At 38.0% G+C, this 15855-nt stretch overlaps 1 long non-coding RNA gene across 2 annotated transcripts in view; it reads right to left on the reverse strand.

Moving 5' to 3' along the window:
• The window catches only part of LOC147913253 (uncharacterized), a 49088-nt gene that overhangs the window by 21691 nt on the left and 11542 nt on the right, over nucleotides 1–15855 (reverse strand). The window contains exons 3-4 of one of the 2 annotated variants that reach the window (XR_015549033.1): nucleotides 12231–12407; nucleotides 11524–11865 (exon numbers count right to left, since the gene is read on the reverse strand). This is a non-coding gene — a long non-coding RNA (uncharacterized LOC147913253). Of the gene's footprint in view, nucleotides 1–11523; nucleotides 11866–12230; nucleotides 12408–15855 lie in introns of those variants that run through there. The other variant, XR_015549034.1, reaches the window with a different exon arrangement.

The raw sequence follows: 15855 nt of genomic DNA on the forward strand, positions 1-15855 counted from the left end.
CAGGAGTCCAGCTGCAGGGACGTGAGGGAGAAAATAAAGTTGGGGAATCTGGGGTAGGGAGAGACGTGAAAGCACAGACGCCAGCATGGTTACTCCCAAGTTTACTGACGCGCTGAAGCCCCCCATCTAGTACACGCTCTTTGTTAGCATGAAGAAATCAGGATTTTCACAACGTGCTGTGGTATTTGCAAATGCCACCACATTTGTCTGGAGGACACAGATCTGTAAAATTTATGTTTTCTGGATTTTAAGCAGGAGACAAGTTCAGAAGATTTGTCGAGTTGAAAGCATGAGAAGCTAAGGGCAAAGAGCTCCTGAATGGTACTTTTAGTCGTTAAGTAGGTAGATGATCAGCACCAACAAACATCAAGGATGCTTGTGCCCACTTATTAGCAGATGCAACTTCTTCTAAAGAAAAGATATTTTCAACAACTCAGACTAAATGGGATACAGTAAAATTCTTACATCTGAATAGAATATGTTATACAGCCTTGAAAATCTCATTTTAACTGTTTATACCACTGCCATCTATAAAAATTCTACCTAGAACAATTAGAAAAAAAAACTGCAAATTTTCTTTAATAATAACCCATGCTCTGAAGTATTATGGAAATATGCATTATGGAATTATTAAACTATTGGATTCTTGACTGAGGCTGATTAATCTCAGGAGAACACTGGACAAGGTGTTAATGAAGCCATGGCCTGGGGTCAGTTCTTATGAAGGCTATTCAGGGTCACTGTGTTTCATGACTTCCATCTGATCGCTCACCCCAGTTGGTGGCAAAGGGGACAAAGCAAGACAGAGGAAGGAAATAGCCCTACTGATAGCAGACGAGTGGCACTGCCTTAACGTGTAAAGGAAAACATATTATTAGGTCCTGGCTGACATTTAATAGGTAATTCACTCAAATGACTTATCATTTCATACCCTGTAATTTGATGGGATTCTCCTTTTAATAGCACTCTGAACAGATGCACATTTCCCTCTTACATTCAAAAATCACAGCAAATTGTCTCCAGCAGTACAGCTCTTCTGAAGGTTGAGGAATGAGAAGGTGAGCATCTAGGGAACCACACAGACCTCTGGCCTTAGCTGCCTGTCCTGTCATCACTCTGCCTGCACCTGCCCTTTTCACCTCTATGAGCCCATTTCACCCCCACGTCGGTCTTTGCTTGTTTTCCTTTCCATTGTAGAGCTACCATCACCTGGACTATTCCTCAGGGAACCTCTCCCTTTGTGCTGTGGTAGAGGACTCAGTTTCCCTGGCTGTCCCCTTTCCTTGGGTGTGATCTCCCAAAGTGAGCACAAGCAGCATTCTTGAGGGTGTTGCTTTATCACTGGGGAAACAAACGGCAGTTAGTTAGCCACAGTAACAAATACATGTAAGTTACAAACTGATAAGCCTCCTGAGGGCCCCTAGTAATTGTCTTCTGGGTGGCACAGTTCTGGGGATAGAGAAGACTCAACATATGTTTCCAGAAAGAAGAAACGCACTACCATTTAGTAGCTTACGGTATATTTTTACAATGTAAAACCCAAGCTGCCTTAAGAAACAGAGGAGGTGAGGGTGTGGGGAGGGGCCCGGTTGTATATTTATATGAAATGATCTCCAAGATATATTAAATGAAAGCTAAGTGTAGAACAGATACATTTTGTATAAAAAAAAAAAGAGAGAGAGAAATATGTAGATAAGTGTATTTACTTGTAAATGACTAAAATACCCCTAAAATGCTATGTTAGAAACACATAACACAGATTGCCTCCATGGAAGGAACTTGGGGGGCTGGGGGACCCTTGGCAAGAAGACTTCTCTCTATAGTCCCTTTGATATCTCTTGAAGTTCTATTCTTTCTTCTCTCAGGAAAGAATTTACAAGTGAATGTACTCACCACTCACAAGACATAGATAGATACAGGATAGAAAGGCAGATTTTAAAGTTGAGAATCTGCAGAGATCATCCACTTTTCCGGCGTGAAAAAGATGGCCCTTCTCCCTTTCTCTCACTGTCACCCGTCTTCACCCAACCATCCATTAAAAGATTGTTCTGAAGTTTAAATACATTTTTGAAGTATAAGAAAAATACAGTAGACTCTAAGTAACTACTTCTCTTCTCTTCCCCATTCCTTCCTCCCACCCTACCCCCACTTCACACAGAGCCTTCCTCTTCCTAAAAATAAATTTCAAAGAAGGCTCTTGAGGGATGGTTAATACCCTGTTGATTGTTAAGTTTAGCTTTAAAACATTTTTAAGAGACTTTGTGGAAACACATCCTTTATTCTCATGGCTTTTCATCTTTCTATGAGTCCCACCAGTAATACTTAACCAGTTACCTAAAGTTTAAACTTTCTCTGAGGATTCAGTTGAAGGCCTTGCAAGTCTTCTTTCACAGGATAAAAGACAACAGTCTCCTGCACGTAATGTCCTCCTTCCATCAAGCATTTTTCAAAAGAAAACAACATCCTCAAGTTTAGTAAGAACAATTTGATTCCAAGGAAAATCAATTGGTCCTCAAGTTTTGTTGCAGCCTGAATAAGCAAAAAGTGCTCTGCATTGTTAGTCTAATAGGAAAAATTAGAACTCAGCTCTGCCATGAAGAATGTAGCAAGAGCCTAATATCTTCCATTTCTGCAGAGCTGGAATTGAAAAAAGAATAGTAGACCAAATAAAGGTACCACATTAAAATATTTGTCAACTGTGTGGTAACCCATATTACCGTTAACAACTATTTGCTCCCTACCCTGCAAGAGAATCACACACCTTCGTGGTTTGCCATGACTCCCGCAGGTAGAGTGCATCTCCCTGCCCATTGTCAGACTTGGCCATGGACTTCATTGGTCAATGACTGTCAGCAGAAATGATAGTGTGCTCCCTCCAAGCAGGAGCTAATTTAAGAGGCCTGCTCCTGCTTTTCAATCTCTGCCTGAAGAACAGCATATCCTAGATGGGATGCTCCATTAGCCTGGATTCCAAAATGAAGACTCACGGAAAAGAGTCATATGGAACAGAGCCCCAGCCCCAGCTGCAACCACAGGCAACCTCCAGCAATGGGGGAGAGCGTCAGCCCAGCCACAGGGGACATGTGATGAGATGAAGAAATAAATCTTTGCTGTTATTTGCCACTGAGATTTGGGGGTTGCTTTTTATCACAGATTAGATGATTAATGCAACAGACAAATCATGATGCACTCATCTCAAGAATGGGGAAACTAGGTCCTAGGAAAATGGGAAAAGAAATTAACATTTATAGAACATATGCTGTAGGCCAACTACTGTTCTAGGAGTTTTAATGAAATTTCCCACCAACTGATGCCTGAAATAACCTCTCAAGTCTCATCTAGAAAAAGAGAAGCTAAGGTTCTATGACCTCTAAGTAAGTTTCCAGAGCTGGCAGTCCGTATGCATTCTTTACTGGAGCCTTTCATAAAAATAAGATTCACTACCTAACCTACAGTCACCACATTTTTAAGGAAGTGGATATCTGACCCAGGTTAATCTCTATGTTTTTTTCATAATATGACTGATGGTTTAAATATACCAAGAATTATGAGTACCATTTCCAGAGAAGACTGTCTTTCAGTTCACTAATGTTTGAAACTTTTTATTTCAGAGAATAAATTCATTTTCATTTCCTATTTTCTCCTACTTAATATTACCCAACTACCAAAAATCTTGGAATTCTTCCATTTTTAAGGGCAATCTTCAATTAAAATTTAGCTTCCTCTTCTATTGGCATGCATTTCATTAAGATGCCTATAAATGTAACAATATTAATGTGAATCTAATAATTTGTCTTTTCCAAAAGTTTATAAGTGATAATAGCGATATCATGAAAAAATTTCAAGTCATCAGAGTCTAGTATTATTAAAGATCAATACCGTCACCATTAATGACAAATAGGCATTGTTCTGGTAAGGGAAATACAACTGGAATTTGATAAATGGATTTTAAATAAAGAAGAGCAGAAATAATCTTTCCGGGCTGAAAGAAAGCTTTTAAAGGTAGGCAAAGTCAAATGTAATATTCTGAAGCAAAATTCTCCTGTGCCTCATTTGATCTGTAGAAAGATACCATATACATCTTCTAGTGATGTTAATATTTTTAACCATTCTATTCAACATTTTAACTATATACTTATTGGATAGAACAAGAAATCTATAAGTGTGCCAATCTTTTTAATTCTAGGCAAAGAATAATAAGGTGTTGGACCAGAATTAGAAACATGGTATTAGAAAAAATATAGAGGCTATTTTGTTTTCAAAGTGCATCATTACAATTCAATGCTATAAATACTCACATGTGCACTGTTATATCTCTATATGAAATAAAGGCACAGTCTGGAAAATAAAAAAGGTAAGTTTAGATGAGGGGATTATGGGTGATGGCTTGGTTTACATATCTTTTATTATTGTTATAATAATATTTTTTGTGTGTGTGAGGAAGATCAGCCCTGAGCTAACATCTGCCAATCCTCCTCTTTTTACTGAGGAAGACTGGCCGTGGGCTAACATCCATGCCCATCTTCTTCCACTTTATATGGGACGCTGCCACAGCATGGCTTGCCAAGCAGTGCGTCAGTGCACGCCCAGGATCCGAACCAGTGAACCCCGGGCCGCCGCAGCGGAGCGCGCACACTTAACTGCCTGTGCCACCAGGCCAGCCCCATAATAATATTTTTAAACAATTACAAATAAATTCTGCTACTAGTATCTTATTACATATACTACTTTTAATGTCCTATTTAGATATGTTAATTTTAATAAATCTAAGCAATTCATGCTCTTTTCAGAAAACATATATATCGCAAGAGAGTAAAAAAAGAAAACAAAAGCATCCATGACCCTACAAAAATTCTAAATTCTCTGAGTCTTTTGTCTCTGCATATTTATATAAATAGAGAAAAAAAATGGAGTTCCACTTCCAGCAATGGATGATGCATAGTTTTAGAATAACCCTCCTATTGAGAACAACTATAAGATGGGCACAATGTTTTAAAATATATGTTTGGAATATACATTGGCCTCAAAGAACTACCAAGGCAGTGACAAGTTGTGGGACCAAGATTTCAGAGAGGAGGGAAAGCAAAAGAGGTAATTCCAGAATTTAGGGCACTTTTCTTCTCAAGGCAAATTGCCAATTCTGAAAATGAAAATGACATGAGAGGCTGAGAAGGTGAGCACAATTTTTTTTATTCTTGAAGGACTAAGGGAATAAAAATTTAGTTCAAGGCACCACAAGGAGGAGGGGCTCTGGTAAACACCCTGCGCTTCAGTGAGCTCTGAAAGAGAGTTCGGTGGACTAGAAACAGAATAGCCCTCATGAGAACAGAAGCTCAGATCTGAATCTGGTCCCAGTTTCTGACGGGAGTAAGTTCATCTGTCCAGATGAGCTGTCTACAAGAGCCAAAGGAAATCTTCCCTGGAGGAAGAAAACATCATCCAGAGTCTCAAATTAGCTCTAACATTTTTCATAAACAATACCTGGCGCTCAATCAAAAACAAACAAACAAAAAAAAAAACAGGCATATAAGAAGAATTATCTGAAAATCAAGAAAAAAACATAACAGAAACAAACTCATAAGTGATACAAATATTGGGGTGTCAAAGATAGATAGATAGTTGATTATGTTCAATCAACTAAACGAGAAGATGGAGAATTTCAGAAAAGAACTGGAAAGCAGAAAAGAAATCAAATGGGAAAACCTAGAAGTGAAAAATAAAACAATGTAAATTGACAATAGATGGACTTAATAGGCAATTATGTACAACTGAAGAGACAATTAGTGAAGTAAAACATCAGAAGAAAATTTATGGGCTGGGCATGAGGAATCAAAATGAAAAAATAGAGAAATGAACATAAAAGACACATGGGATATGATGAAAGTGTCCAAGAATAAGATAGGAGAAACAATATTTGAAGAAATACTGGCAAAATTTTTCCCCAAAATTACAAAAACACCAAGAAGTGCTACAAACTCCAAAAAGAGTAAATACAAAGAAAACCACACCTAAGCGCAGCATGGTCAAACTGTTGAAAAATAAAGACAAAGAGAAAATCTTAAAGTCGACCAGAGGAGGGCCAGCCCCGGTAGCCTAGTGGTTAAGGTGGGCGTGCTTAATCTTCTTACGTTAAGAGGCCCAGGTTTGTGTCCCGGGCACAGACCTACACCACTTGTCTGTCAGTGGCCATACTGTGGTGGCGGCTCACATACAAAAAGAGGAAGATTGGTAACGGATGTTAGCTTAGGGCGAATCTTCCTCAGGGGAAAAAAAAAGTCAACCAGAGGAAAAGAGATATATTTACTTTAAAAGAACAACACTAAAACCATCAGCTGATTTCTCAACAGGAAAGAAGAAAAGCAAGTGGACAATGGAATGATATCTCAAAGTTCTAAAAGAAAACACCTCCCAACACAGAATTCTATATCCACCAAAAATATCCTTCAAAGTTTAAAATGAAATACGTTTAATACAAAAACTGAGAGGACTTGTGATCAGCACAAATACACTAATGGAAATACAAACAGCAGTTCATCAAGAGAAGGAGACTAATCCAAGAAAGAAGCACCTAAATGCAGGACGGAATGCAGACCAATGGAAAAGGTAAAGTATGTCAGTGTATCTAAGTGAATACTGACTACAAAATAATACTAATAATGTCACATGGAGTTTAAAACATATCGTTATTATCCTTGACATTTAGCACATAAGGCAGGGGGGCGGTGGTACTCTACCATCTTTGCATTATCCAGAACTAGTAAAAGTAGTAATATATATAATACTTTAATAAGTATTTGATTAATCAAAAAGAAGACAAGACAGAACATAGACAAGGAGGACAAATAAGTATTAAGATGAAATACATCAGGGCCGGCCCCGTTGCTTGGCGGTTAAGCACGTGCACTCCGCTGCTGGCGGCCCAGGTTCGGATCCCGGGCGCGCCCCGACGCACTGCTTCTCCAGCCATGCTGAGGCCGTGTCCCACATACAGCAACTAGAAGGATACGCAGCTATGACATACAACTATCTACTGGGGCTTTGGGGGGAAAATAAATAAATAAATAAAATTTAAAAAAAAGATGAAATACATCAATAATACGTTGACTGTGAGTAGATGAAATACATAATTAAAAGAAAAGGTTGTCAGACTGTCAGATTAAAAACAACTCAATCACATAGAAAAGATACACCATAAATAAGTGAGGTTGAAAGTAAAAGGATGGAAAATTATATATGCCATGCAAACACCAATCAAAATCAAGCTGGCATATCTTCACTCCTATAAGACAAAGCAGACTTTAAGGCAAAGAATCATTCCTAGCGAGACATAAAGAGGGACATTTTATGATGATAAAAAACTAGATCTAAAGGGAATATACAATGTCTAAATTTGTATTATGAATCTAAGAACATTACCTCAAAATATATAAAGCAAAAAGCGGGCAGAAATAAAAGAAGAAATAGAAAAATCCACATCATGGTTAGAGACTTTAACACAATCTTCTAACGGATAGGAAAAGCAAATATACCATCAGCAAGGATAAAGATTTGAACAAGATTAACAAATGACCTAACTGACAGATATAGAACAGTGCGCCCAACTAGTATCAAATACACATTCTTTTCAAATACCACAGAATATTTACCAAATTGTCCAAAATCTGAGACAAAAATCAAGGTTCAAGAAATTTCAGAAGATTTAAATAATACAGGTTATATCCTGACTAACCACAGTGGAATTAGGCTAATAATTAATACCAAAAAGATAACTAAAAAATCCCCTTATGTTTAGAAATTAACCAATACCCTTCTAAATAGCTTATCAGTTAAAGAAGATCATGAAAGTGAGAAATATTTGAAGTGAATGACAACAATTTTTTGAAAACTAAATATCCATTTTTTGCATATGAAGAACTAAAGCCACACTTAGAAGGACATTTATGGCCTTAAATGCGCACATTAGAAAAATGAGATAGTCTAAAAATCTGTTCTCTCAACTCTCATCTTAAGAAGTTAGAAAAAGAAAAGAACATAAAATTAAACCCATAGAAACTGAAGAGAGGAAAAAATAAAGATCAGATCAGAAATTAATTAAATAAAAAACAACCATGTGAGAGAATCAACAAAGCAAAAATTTGGTTCCTTGAAAGGCCTAATAATATTAACAAACACTCAAGACAAAGAAAAAAGGCCAACAACAGAAATAGAGACATCAAATATGTCTACAGATATTAAAATATAGTAATTGTATATTATTAACAACTGTATGTCAATAAATGTAAAATGATAAATTAAATAGACTAATTCCTAGAAAAACATACCTTAGCAAAAGTATCAGAAATCTGAGTAGTCTTATATCTATTAGAGAAATTGAATGATGCTTTTTTATATAGCGATATATTGTAAACATTTCTTTATGTCGTTAAATATACTTGTTCTGTGATAGAGGATATTTACTATAGTAGTTAATTAAGATTGGGGTTTCATTTAAGCTTTACTAATTCTTAACCATGTGATCTTTGATAAATTATATAACCTCTTTATGTCATAATTTTTTTTAAATACTGACCTCATAGGTGGGATATTACAGTAACTTAGTACAATGTCTTGGATCTAGTAAATGTTTGATGAGGATAGCAACAAGGATGTTTAATGACTGCATAGTAGCCTATTTTCCCATCTTATAAATGCTACAAGAAACTCCTTATTTATCTACCTTTACACATATCCCTAATTTCCTCAGGATAAAATCCTGGAAGTGACATTGATGGATTAAAAGAGATTCACGATGCCTGGGGCCCGAATGTCCTTCAGAAAAGCCAGATCAGCTTACGCCTCCACAAACAGTATAAAAATGCTCATTTTCCTATATCCTCGTCCATCTGGATATTGTCCTTTTATATTTTTGCCAACTTGGTAGGACACAGTGGCAGGACAGCATTATATTGATTTTGCATTTTATTTATTATGTAGTAAATATGAACATTTATTAGATCTACTGGCTTCGGTAATTGTCTGTTCATACATCGCCTTTTCATATCTTGTACCAGAGCAGAAGAGAGTGAGGAGAACTGGTGCAAATCACAAAACCCTGGTGGTCAAGTGTCCCGAAGCAAATATCTATTGGTTCCCAAACCGGTCCCCATCCACGAAGGGCAAGGAGAGACTGAAGAAAGGGGCAGACCTCTCCAGATCGGTAGGTGGCAGGTGTAGTAACAAGCAAGAGAACTTACAAGGCTTGTCTTGGGTGGCCACTAGACAAATAGATCTCTGCACCTGCCCACCAGTATCTCAAGAGTTTATATAGAGGCCTTAACTGGGTTCAGTCACATACTCAGTCCAGACGATCTCAACAACGCCTTACTCTCTCAAGGCGGCATCCTTGAAGCAGCTCCTAGTGTTTGAGTGGTGGGCAGAAAGCACATACAAGGACCAGGCAGGGAGGAGCCTCCGATTGTCTGGGTCCAGCTCCAGGATCAACCAGCAGTCATGTCCTCTCCATTACCTTTTCCAACAACACTATCTGAAAAATTTCTAGCTAGACTTCCCTTCCCGGGAACCCAAGAATTATTTGCACATGAGCCTTCTTGACAGCCCTTCTTTCATCCATTTTTCTTCTGGGATATTTGTATTTGTTCCTACTGATTTGTAAGAGCTCTTTATAGAGTTTATGGTTTACCTTTTAATTCTGCTTAGGTTTATTTACTTTCATTCTCATTTAATAAAGAAAGTATTAGGCCATGGATTTGTCTCTGAAGTTTTGGTCATATCCTACGGGTTCTTACAGGGAGTTTTCTCATTATTGTCTTCTCAGTTTTTGCATCTGAAATTTATTTTCGGAGTATCTGGATTTAGGACATAAATACATAAGAGAAAACAAAATTGGGATGGCACAATTACCAACTCATATTATCTGTTAGGTTTTTATTGTTGTTGTTTTGGGGTTTTTTTGCTGAGAAAGATTTGCCCTGAGCTAATATCTGTTGCCAATCTTCCTCTATTTTGTATGTAGGTCACAGCCACAGCATGGCCGCCGACGAGTGGTGTAGGTCCGCGCCTGGGATCTGAACCCAGGCTGCCAAAGTGGAGTATGCCAAACTTAACAACTAGGCCATGGGCCAGCCCTGTTAGGTTTTGATTCTTTAATAATTATAGAATATTAAACAAAGCACATAAAACCATACCATGAAGATATTCTCAACTAGAGTAGTTGGGTTTTTTAGAATTCAAAGGTTAAAAAAAAATATGGGAGCAGGAAGAGAAGATAAATTCTGAAAGGCAAAAATTATACATATTCACTGTCGGAAGTTGTCTGTAGTTGAAATGATATTGCACCCATTATCAAATGTTTTAACATATCAGATGTAACCTATAATGCATAGCTCTCAGAAAATGAGACAATTCCAATGCCAGGCTGTGGACAGACACCAGCTGTAGTTGAGTCTTTAGTGACCTCAAGTGAAAAACATGTCACCACAACAAACTTCTCTGGGGTCTGTTTTATTGAACTAAAAATTACTTCCATGATTAACAATGTATGCAGCATTGTTTATACTGTAGCAGTGACAGTTTAGAAATTGTTGATGTTTCTGAAAGAGCCATCTGATAAGAGATTTTGAAATTATTTGAATTGAGAACAGCCCATAGCCTCTTGTCAAATTAAGATCCTATTAAATGTCTAGAGAGATAGGGCATGAGGAAGCCCAGAACAGGGCCCATAGGAATGTGAAATTTAATGAACTGACGCCAAGGTGCTGACTGAACCAAGGTATTTACTAAACTTTTACACTGCACCTTTTCAGGTGTAAGCTACTTGTAAAATCTGTGCAATATATGAGAAAGACAGGCAACCTTAATTTTGCTTAATCATATTTGTCAGTGTTTGTCAAAAAGATTAAATTGTGCCCCATCTAACGAGATGCAGTAAAATGGGCTATGAGAGCTTGGAAACGCAAAGTAACAAAAGACAAAATATACAACTGCAAAAGGGACATTGATTCTAGCCTCCATTTTGGCACAAGTGACCCTGTTCCCATCAAGATACAACTATAAGAATCTGAGGCACTGGCTTTTCTCAGATTCCACAGACATAGAGGATTTCTTGACATCAGCATTTCCCAGACTGACTTCCCATAGAATCCTTATAGCTCAGCATACATTTAACATTGGTCTGGGAAGCACTTTTTGGAATATATTTTGTAAAAGAATATTAATTGGCATGCATACAATACACTGCCAAGTAGTGCCACACTATTTATGTTATTGTATAATTTTATATATTACATATAAAATTATACAATAACATAAGTATTACCATCTTATACATAGTGTGGCACTACTTGTCAGTATATTGCATGCATGCCAATAAATATTCTTTATTATTCTATTATTTTATATAGAAATAACATATTTATTCTATATATTTACATAAATATTTATTATATATAATTTATATTTATAAATATGTTAAGTATATTTATATAGTATATATTTTGTTATTATATATACATATATAGTTGATCTTCATTATTCTTGCATTCCATATTTGTAAATTTGTCTATTTGCTAAAATTTATTTGTAACCCCAAAATCAATTTGCAGGGCACTTTTGTGTTCATTTACTGACATTCAAAAAGTGGGGACAATTTGGAGTTGCCCAACGCTCACGTTCTCAGCTGAGGTTGAATAAGGCAACATTCTGCCTTCTTGTTTCAGCTCTCATATTGTAAACGAATGTCCTCTTTGTGGTTTATTTAGTGCCATGTTTTTCACATTTTTGTGCTTTTTGTGGTGCTTTCACAGGGCCCCCCAGTGCAGTGCTCAACTGTCATCTCGTGTTCCTCAGTGCATGAAGGCTGTGATGTGCCTGACGGACAAAAGACAAGTGTTAGATAAGCTTTGTTCAGACATGAGTGATAGTGCTGCTAGCCATGAGTTCAACATTAATAAATCAACAATGATATTAAATAAAGTGTCTTTAAATAGAAACACACATAAAACAAGGTTATATATTGATCAGTTGACAAAAATGTTGTGACCAGAAGCTCACAGGAACATAACCCAATATTTCCCCTAGGAGCAATGACACAGTATTCGCTAATACAGTGTTCGAGGCAACTTTATAGAATATAACTACCAGCAAATAACAAGAATGGATTATATATATAAATGAGTCAGAGAAAGTTTAGGGATTTTAATTTTTTAAGCTGGAGAAATGAGCCTTATTCCTACCTTATTCAGATAAGAGCCATCTCTGGTAGCCATTCATTTCTTCAATCAATGACCATATGTCGAGTTCTATGTGTTGGGTATAAAGTGGTAGCAAACACAGACACTGTCCCAAGTTTCTGGAAGTTTGTAGTCTAGCAGGGAAGGGCCACCATTTGCATATGTTGTATAACGCACAACCTGAGTGGGGAACACAGACATAGCCAAATAATCACATTAATGAATTAATAATCACAAACTTGGATAAGTGCTCTGTAGGAAAAGAACATCACTCTCTAACAAAGAAGCTGCCCAACTTAGATGGAAAGTGAGGAGTGGGGAAGATATTCCAATCAGAAAACACGGCCTGGCAAAGGCTTGTAGCAGGAAGGAGTGTGACATTCTGTAGAAACTGAGAGAAGAACATTGTGCCTGAAGCAAAATAAAGAAAGGAAACATGGTCCAAAATAAACCTGGAGAGTCAGGCAGGGGGTGAATCACCCAGTGCCTTACAAGCCAAGCTAAAAAATGTTGGTTTTATTCTGACTGCAAGGGGAAACCACTAATGAGGGGTAATTACATTATTTACCTTAAAATGATCAGTCTGGCTACAGTGTAGAGAAGGCAGAGAGGGTGGTCAGAGTCAACGTGGGGAGAGGAAACTATCATAACCTCCCTCAAGTGTCCCTTACAGTATAATTACAGTTTGTAATTTATAATCAACAAATACATAGCTATCAACGTGCAGATCGGACCTTACACAGAGGCAAGAATGATGAGAAAAATCAGCATGGCCATCATCAAAAGAGTTTGATATCTCTTCTTCTAAAATTTATAAATTATGGGAATACTGTGACTTCTTTTCTTTTCAAATATGTATCTGAATTTCCTTTCAGATGCATACCTCATCTTCTTTACTCTGACTTCCCTCATCTTTCAAAAGGAGCAGGTATTTGTGTCTCCATTCAAATGTATACCTTATCTTGTTTGTCACTATCCCCCATTGTCACAAAGTCTGCTTAGGTCACTCTTTGAATGTACACTATCAGTATTCTTAGGAATACAAAGACTTCCCTCCTCTATGGATCCCAAAGCCATTTCTGGAAAGGATGGAGGTGTCAAGGAATCTCGAGTTATCCCCACGAATTAAAGGTAACCTGGAAACTCATGATTTAAGACATCTAGCTTTTGGCTGTGGATGGCCCCCTCACTTTTTCCTGTTTCAAGACTTTTAAATAAATGGTAAAAGTTGTATTTCAAAAGAGGACGTGAGGGAGGAAAGGGGAAGACGGGGAGAAGCTGGAACAGAAGAAGAAAGGAAAAGAGGAGAAGGCATCTCCTACCCAGATGACCTCATCTGGTCCTCATTCGACCAACGATTGCAAACAGACACTTGCAAGACACGCAGGGAAATCGGAATGTAGACTGTGTGTTAGATGATATGGGGACATTTTGTTAGGTGCGATAATGCCATGGTGGTATGAAAGGATATATATATCTAACAGTCCTTATCCCAATTAGAGATGTGTACTAAAGCAGTTATGGGTAAAATGATATGATGTCCAGGATTTGCTTTATAATACTCCAGAAAAGAGATAAGATAAATGAAATGTGATTGACAGAATGTTAATAATTGTTGAGGCTGGGTGACAGGACGCAGGGATTCATTCTACTTTTTTCTTAATTTTGGTATGTTCTTGAAAGCTGAAGCAAAGGAGACAGAAGCCAATTTGCAGTGGGCCAAGGAGTGACAGGCAGAAACTTTGTGTTTTTGCTATCTCAAAGTCTTCACTACATTTTTATTAAATACCGGGCCTTGTTTTAACTTGGATTCGGGAAATCACGAGCGTGAATTGCGTTCGTAGTTGGGAGGAGATATAATGCAGCCTCATTTCTCATGAGACGATGGTCCAGGAACCACAGGGGGCAGCCATAGCACAGCCCACAGAGGTCCCTGGGGAAGCATCAAGCACTAGCCAGGAGCCCTGCAATCCCGAAGGGCTAGACAAAAGTGATAAGCAACAACCAAGATGGATTTGTGAACTTGTAATGACTCCTTTGAAGCCCCAGAAATGACATGGGGAAGTGAATTTGGTAGATGTATGCAGTTCCAGTGTTAGCAGGGTGAGTGCGCAGACTCTATATTTGGGCTTCAAAGGGAAAGGTTATGCCTTGAGGCTGGACAACTGGGGAGCAAAGAACACGTGCACACACATACACACATACAAAGAAACAGCAACACTTACAAAGCGCTTACCTTGAGCCGCGCATTGTTCTAAGCTCTTTACACACACTCATTTCATCTGCATTTAAACTACTGTCAGCAGATATTATTATTTACAAATGCAGGAACTGAAGGACAAAGAAATTCTGTAATTTTCCCAATCCAGCTAGTGAGTAGAAGAGCTGGAATGCTAACCCAGGTGATCTAACTCCAAAATCCACGATCTTAACCTTTATTCTATACTGCCCCTCACAACACCACACACCAACACACACAACACAATCTCTCTCTCTCTCAGGGAAAACAACCAGATGGACATTCACTAGTAAGTTTGTGGGTGAGTTTTTTTCCTTTGCACCTTTTTTAGGTTTTAAGAGTTTAATACATATTACTTACATCTTTATTTTTTTAATCCATAAATAAATATATTTTTTAAGAGAGGCCCTTCCTTCTTAAAAAGTCCTCAAAATATTATGTGAGATTTTGCCTAGATCAAGTGACAGAAAAAGTCCCTTCTGGAAGCATTTTTGATTCATGCTCATGAAAGTGTGTTTCCAAAGAATAGAAAAGGCCTATGAGGTAGAAAACATGATGGTTAACGTGCGAAAACATCAGGAAAACCCTCACATGGGGTCGGAGACCTCTTGCCACTACAGTAGAGAGACAGAATGAACAGAGTGTGGTGAATTGCAAAAATGGCCACAAATTTTTCTACACCATTAGCCACACTCCTTTTGCAGTGGGACTTTGTAGCTCTTCCCATCAAGACATGGAGTCTATTCTGGGGATCTAATGTACAGCATGGTGACTATAGTTAATAGTACTGTATTGTGTACTTGAAAGTTGCTAAGAGAGTAGATCTTAAAAGTTCTCACCAGGGCCGGCCCCGTGGCTTAGCGGTTAAGTGCGCGCGCTCCGCTACTGGTGGACCGGCTTCAGATCCCGGGCGCCCACTGATGCACCACTTCTCCGGACATGCTGAGGCCGCATCCCACATACAGCAACTAGAAGGATGTGCAACTATGACATACAACTATCTACTGGGGCTTTGGGGGAAAAAAAAAAAAGGAGGAGGGTTGGCAATAGAGGTTAGCTCAGAGCCGGTCTTCCTCAACAAAAACAGAGGAGGATTAGCACGGATGTTAGCTCAGGGCTGATCTTCCTCACACACCAAAAAAAAAAAAAAAGTTCTCACCATAAAAAAAATAACTATGTGAGGTGATCGATGTGTTAACTAACCTTATTGTGGTCATCTTTCCTCAATATATATATATATGAAATCATCATGTTGGCATACACCTTAAACTTACACCATGCTATATATCAATTACATCTCAAAAAAGCTCGGAGGCAAAAAAAGAGTGAAGTCAATTTGTCCATCACCTTGAATTCGGGTTGGCCATAGACCTTGATTTGGCCGATGAT

The sequence above is a fragment of the Ceratotherium simum genome, chromosome 29 (genome assembly GCF_057802395.1).
Source record: "Ceratotherium simum simum isolate JZ-2026a chromosome 29, ASM5780239v1, whole genome shotgun sequence".
NCBI lineage: Eukaryota > Metazoa > Chordata > Mammalia > Perissodactyla > Rhinocerotidae > Ceratotherium > Ceratotherium simum.